Below are 6,368 nucleotides of genomic sequence, written 5' to 3'. Positions count from 1 at the left end.
TAACTATACTTGTTAACTCAAATACTCTACTTATCTACAACTTAAGTACAATTTTGAGATACTATTTACTGGAGTGTTTTTATTTTATGGTGTTTTATATTACTTCGTGTATTTTATAGCAAAATATTGTACTTTCTGCTCCAATACATTTATTTCACAGAATTACTTACTACTAAGTAGCTGCTTTGCAGATTCAGATTATACATATCAATTTAATACTTTACTCTGTATTATTATGAATTAAACTACCCATTATGTAAAGTAGTTGAACTTAGTGCATGCTTACCAGTTTCAACATTATTCTTACACTTTTCTTCAAAAATTACAGCCTAATCCAGGGGTGTTATATACGTTATTCGAAAATGGGCGATTTAAATAAATTACATAAATAAATAAATAAAAAAAAAGTGCTCTTACTTTTGGTACTTTCAGTTTAGCGAGATCTTGAATGCAATACTTTTACTTGTAACAGAGTATTTTTACACCATTTTTACATGGTATTATCACTTTTACTGAAGTAAAACATCCGAGTATTTTCTCTACTACTGTAGTATAGTACACTATCTGAATCTTTCTACCGCACAAAACTAGGCTGGGATGATTACGGAGAGTCCGACCACGGAAGAAGCCCGTCTCTTGTCTTGAAATTCTCTGATCAGACTCAGTTCTCGGCCCCAACTCCCATTCTCGCGGTATCACCCCTAAGATTTATTGACGAAGTAATTAGCCAGATGGGACTCTGTCGTTACGCTGGAGGGAGGCAGCACGTCTTCCAGGGTTTTCTCGTGTGGAAATCGGATCTTATATTATTTACAAATCGTCCGGTCTGTGGAAACCAAATAGTCCGGCGAGTCCCTGCATGCAACATTACAGAGCCTGCAAAAGGTAGGTTTTTCTGTTATAATTATGATTGCACAATCTGTTTCCTGCAGGGCATGATTCATCCCTCAGATGCTGACCATGCAATTCAATGCATTTTTGTGATATTGTGTGCACATGTTGCAGTAGCGCACAGGTAGATAATGTGCAAGTTTTAGAAATGCAATTTCGGTTTCTCTGGATAATGGCACAATCTCGGAACAAGATTTGAATCAGTAAAGTTAACTGGAGAACATTTGGTAAGATGTAGGTTACATTTACAACAGCCAGGTGGCGCTGAAAGTCAGTCATTCTTCCGAACTGGTTGGTGTTGGTCGCCTATCACCAGCTCACCAGGCACATTGACAGGTCTTTATTTCAGCCAAATGAAATCAATAAGCATTGATTTGAGGAGGGGGGCTTCCATTTTCCTGAGAGGACAGGATGTAGGGTTTCTCTTGACAAAGACGCCCATCTACGCGTTTTGATAACCCAACATTTCACCCTTGATATGCTCTAAACAAATCATTTAATATATGGTTTTAAAAAGTGTAATTTTATTTGCCTCAGAATAATTCAACTGCACACTTATGCAAATTTAGAACAAACAAGTGAAACATTTTATTCCAACTTTCCACCATTTTCAGCACTTACTTATGCCTATTCACAGTCACAGTTAGAATGAGTAAACATATTTGGTACCAACTGCTGTCGGGGCCTCATGATCAGTATGATCAGCACCACGGACAGCGACTGCACTAACACAGGCTGAACTCACTTGGTGAGGTTGGACCATCATTTATTCTTTTATGGTGGCTACTTGTTTCTAGGCAACAATAGTCTTTCTAACTTCTGATTATATCCTCTTATTCTAAATATGCCATCACTTCCATCACAGTTTAGTATGATATGATAATTAATGACTCTTAATACAGGTAATATGTGATCCATTCAAGTGGGTAATTAGCATAATTCTGTATAATTGGTGACTGGTATTCCTCCAGAATACAAATTTGAGAAACAATGCCATTACCTCTTATTATTCTGAATATATTAGGCAAATGAGGAAAGGCTGATCTCATCTTTAACAAGGTGTGTACATTGACAGAGCACTGTGGACATCTCCATCTGCCTGATTGAACAGACATGCAATGGAAGAAGCAAAGATTTAGATTTATTGACTCAAAGCCAAAACAGTGTGGTATGGAGTACAAACAAAAATCCCAGCAAAGCAGGGGCATCCTGTGGGAATGAGGTACAACATAAAGTACTTAACAAAGGAAGAACATTCTACAAAAAGACCCCTAATTTATTGACTTATCTGACTCTCAAAGCAAAATTAATTTAATCATCAATGGGTGATTTAAAGAATACTTTGGCAAGTACTCTGCTGTTCCATTACACAAAATACAGTACATTTTTTCTGACTTTAATGTAGTTTTTTCCTTTGTGAAATATAGTAATCTCTGTTATGTCTTCAGGGTCATGATTGTAAAAATCCTTTAAATAATCTGAGAAGGAATTATCACTCTATGATTTTACTACTCAAACTCATGTGCACGCTCAAGGCAGTAAGTGGTCATTAGTGGCACCACTGGCGTAAAACAAAAACAATCAGGCTATCCGGTTTCTTTGTTTTTGCCTTGGGGGTACTGTAGCTGCCCCTTTTTCCCAAACATCAGATGAGTCATGGTCACAGTCAAGCTGAAATAAACAAGCCTAAAGTTAATGTTTATCGGTCAGCCTCCTCCATTGCTGACCAGCAAGCGCTGTATCATACCTCCAGCTTCCCCCCGTCATTGGCTTGCCCCAAACCATGAGACACAGTTGTGGGTGGTGACAGAGAAAACGTCACACTGCCTGTGATTTTTTTTTTTTTTCCCCTGCTGCTTCCAGTTTTACATGCAGCAATGATGGGAAATGAACCTGCCCTAGCTTTCCTTAAAAGGAAGCTCAACACAGACTTCAATCAAAAAGTCAATTATTTGCTGTAGGGTGAGTGTACGTCACATTCCTCTGTGTTGTAACCCTGCAGTGGCTGCTTTGAACAGAGGAAAGTATGCTGTCTTGACTGTGAATATCAAATAGTAAACAGCATTTGTGGATGTCAAATGGTAAACTTGATAATGGTTTTAGGCACAAACATTATTGTACACAGTGTACACATTTTAAATAACTCAAAAATATTTACTGAATGATAGATTATATACATATTATGTTGTCAGGTCGATGCTTATATCTTTCACGTAAAATAATTACATGATATTAAACCCTGAAAGAGAAAATTCACCAACTTGACTAATGAGATACAAACAGATTCCCCTGCAGCCAAAAGAAAAGAGCCTCAAAACAACAGCCCTAAAAATTGTCAGCATAATTATTAACATTTCCCCGTAACAGCTGGTGAGCCTCTGCACTCAAGGGCATTTGGGAAGTGTAGTTAATCCAATGATAATCTTGAACATGGTTTACACATATTATCGCTTTAATTGCTACGTTTGCTATGCAATTATGCCGTCACCAATTACGCGGCTATAGTTTACTAGCCTGTCTAAACATTCAGTTCCCTCTAATAGATGCCCTTTATCAACACATGCAAGTGAAACCACCAAGACATAACACTAATGGATGGTCCATCAACATAATGAATTAATTATATGTTCTGATGCGGAGTGGTGCAGCATAAAGCTGAACCATGCTGTAGATGAAGTGGAGAGACACGGGACGTTCTAACATGAGAGAGGAGCAGTGGGTTGAGGGTTTCAGGTGCTGTAGCCAATGACAGTCTGGAGAGAGTACTGTATCTGTGTGTGTGTGTGTGCGTGCGTGTGTCCACACGTGTGTCCAAACATTAGAATGCAGAATGCATCCCGCAGTGTGAGTCACCCACCCACTTGCCACCTCCTTCCCCACCCATCCACCCACCTCACACCACCAGCAGTCACCGTCTAACATTACGCCTCTGACTTCACACTGGCCAACTGAGGATTCTGTTTCTACGGCAACACGCTCCAGACTCCACCCCCCTCCTCTCCACCACCCTCCCCTTCCCGGCACAGACCACGTGACTTTCAGGAAGGTTTCTCCAACCTCCCCTTTATTGTTATTAACCCTCTCCTGACCGGACCGCTGCCAGAGGCTCTTCACAGCGGGATGCCTGGCTGGATCCTCGCCTCTCTGAGGTTTCAAAGGGAAATCAGACGCATCGCTAATCTCCTTGGAGGATCAAAGTAGCGCTTGATCTAAATGTTGGATTTGCATATTTTAGAGCACACCAGAATGAGTCAATATGTTTCTTCAGTTGTCTGGGACTCATCTTGTCAACAAGCGAGCGATCGATAAAGTGTAAATCGGCAATAGTCAATATTTATCACAATAACAACAGATCACGTGACTACTTCTAAGGATTTTGCTGGCAGTGATAAACCCACAACTGTATAACCCAATCCTGAAGTTCCCCTTAGCTGTAGAGTTTAATGAAGACTGTCACCTTATTGTTTTGGTTTGGCTTGCATATTTACTGTTCTGGTTCAATCTCATCACTCTTATCACTGCTGTTTTTAGCCACAGCAGGTGAAAAAGGTCTACGCCGCCCTGCTCAGCATCAAACAGCAGTCAGACACAGTTAGTGGCTAGCTGGTGAACATAATGGAGGATTTAGAAGAGTCACATATTTCCGTTAGGAATTGGTGAAGACCAGAAACAGAACTAAAATGAGAGTGAATATTTGTGAATACTCATCAATCAGGTGACCAGAATCATGACTCTAAATGAGTGATACCTGTAAATGTGCACATATAGTATATGACTAAAAACTTGTTTACCTTTAATCCCCCAGTTTTGTCAAGTTTGTATCATGACGTCTTCTTGCCGCTCCTGAGTATGCGGTGCTGTAATGCAGGCAGGGCCAAAGGATGAAAGGCATCAAACACCCATCCTTTATGGAGTTTTTAAGTGAAAGGAGTAACCTTGGCGTCCGGCAGTGATCTCACCTGACTATTGCCTCACTGGCTCCACTGTTTCTTCCTCCCCCATTGGGAGATATGTTGGCTGTGTTTGTGTATGCACGCGCATGAACGCACGCATGTGTGAATGGGTGAACTTTATGAATGAAAAATCTTCTTCCTGAGCTGCAGACAGGAGGTGAGATCATCTTGTTGAAATGGAGAATCCCCCACCCACCCACCAACACTCTTACACACCCACCAGTGCTGGTCGGCGCCAGTCTTAATGAAGCCCTTCGGTGTGCAATATGGATGAAACACATAGTGGTGGCAACTTGACTGATTTCAGTACTGTCCAATATCAACTTCACACAGCAGACAGGAAGGGATCACATCATTGTGTGTTGGCACAACAGCAGCAGCAGCACACACAAATATAGACCCACACTTACCTGTTTTCGTTCATCTGAAACCTAAAAGAATGTCTCTGCCGTTGTTGGCTTTCAGTCAATGTGATGTTGGAGCGGAGTACCAATTATCTTTGCTTCTTTTGTTCACATTTCCTTTAGGAACAGAGTTGAGTGGATCTGATGATTGGCCACCTATTCAGCAGTGTATGAGTGAAAGTGACAATGAGTAACACAAGGGTCTCTGGATGAGGATCCATAAATAGGGCCAGGAGCACCCCCCACCCCCCATCCCCGCCGACACACACACACACCTATACTATTCCCCCTTAATCAGACTGGGACAATCTGTGACCACTTGGCACCAGGCCTTTCACAGCACACTGTGCACTCATAGTCAAAGGCATGTATACACACATGCACACACACATTCCTCTTACATCCTTCACTGCAGGCTTATGTTAATTCCCTCCTACAGATTACGAGGCATGTTGCCAAACAATGCAGCATTTTACATCAGACTGGTTCATGCCATCATGCAGTCATTCCTCTAGTAGTCAGGTTAAAGCTCTGCTGGTTCTTATTGTGCACATTTTCTTTATTTTTTTCCTGAATTACAAAATGATTTTTGCATGTATGTAGTGGGTACATACAAGAGATTGCACGTATCTCATTCTGAATCCACCGTGCAGTCTTTAAAAATCAATGAGGGTCCCAGTGCATGTTTTTTTTGTTTTTTTTTTAGACTAAAGCTGTCGCTTTGTAGATTTGAAGTTTTTATTTGATAAGGAGTGATACCCTGCGGTGTTCATTCTGTGCTTGTTTCTGCTGGAGTAACCACAAAGAAGCAAAAGCTGTTGGTGGACATCAGAAGCAGCAGCACAGACCCTCTGAGCAATGAACATCCCTGATGAGGAGCCATACTGCAACTAGAAGCTCTAATAAATAAATCATGAAGAAAGTTTTAAGAAAAAGATAGAAATAGAACAGAGAACTGTACTGCTCCATTCAGACTGCCTTGAGACAGAGTAGGGAGAGGGCTTGCAGATATGGATGGCATAAAATAATAAGAATGATCTTAGCTGCTGATTTTTTTCCCCCACTGTTTCATGTGATATTAAAACCATCATTAAACATTCATAAACCACATTTTTGGCTT

The sequence above is a fragment of the Scatophagus argus genome, chromosome 3 (genome assembly GCF_020382885.2).
Source record: "Scatophagus argus isolate fScaArg1 chromosome 3, fScaArg1.pri, whole genome shotgun sequence".
Taxonomy (NCBI): domain Eukaryota; kingdom Metazoa; phylum Chordata; class Actinopteri; family Scatophagidae; genus Scatophagus; species Scatophagus argus.
This window is presented reverse-complemented; position numbering follows the sequence as displayed.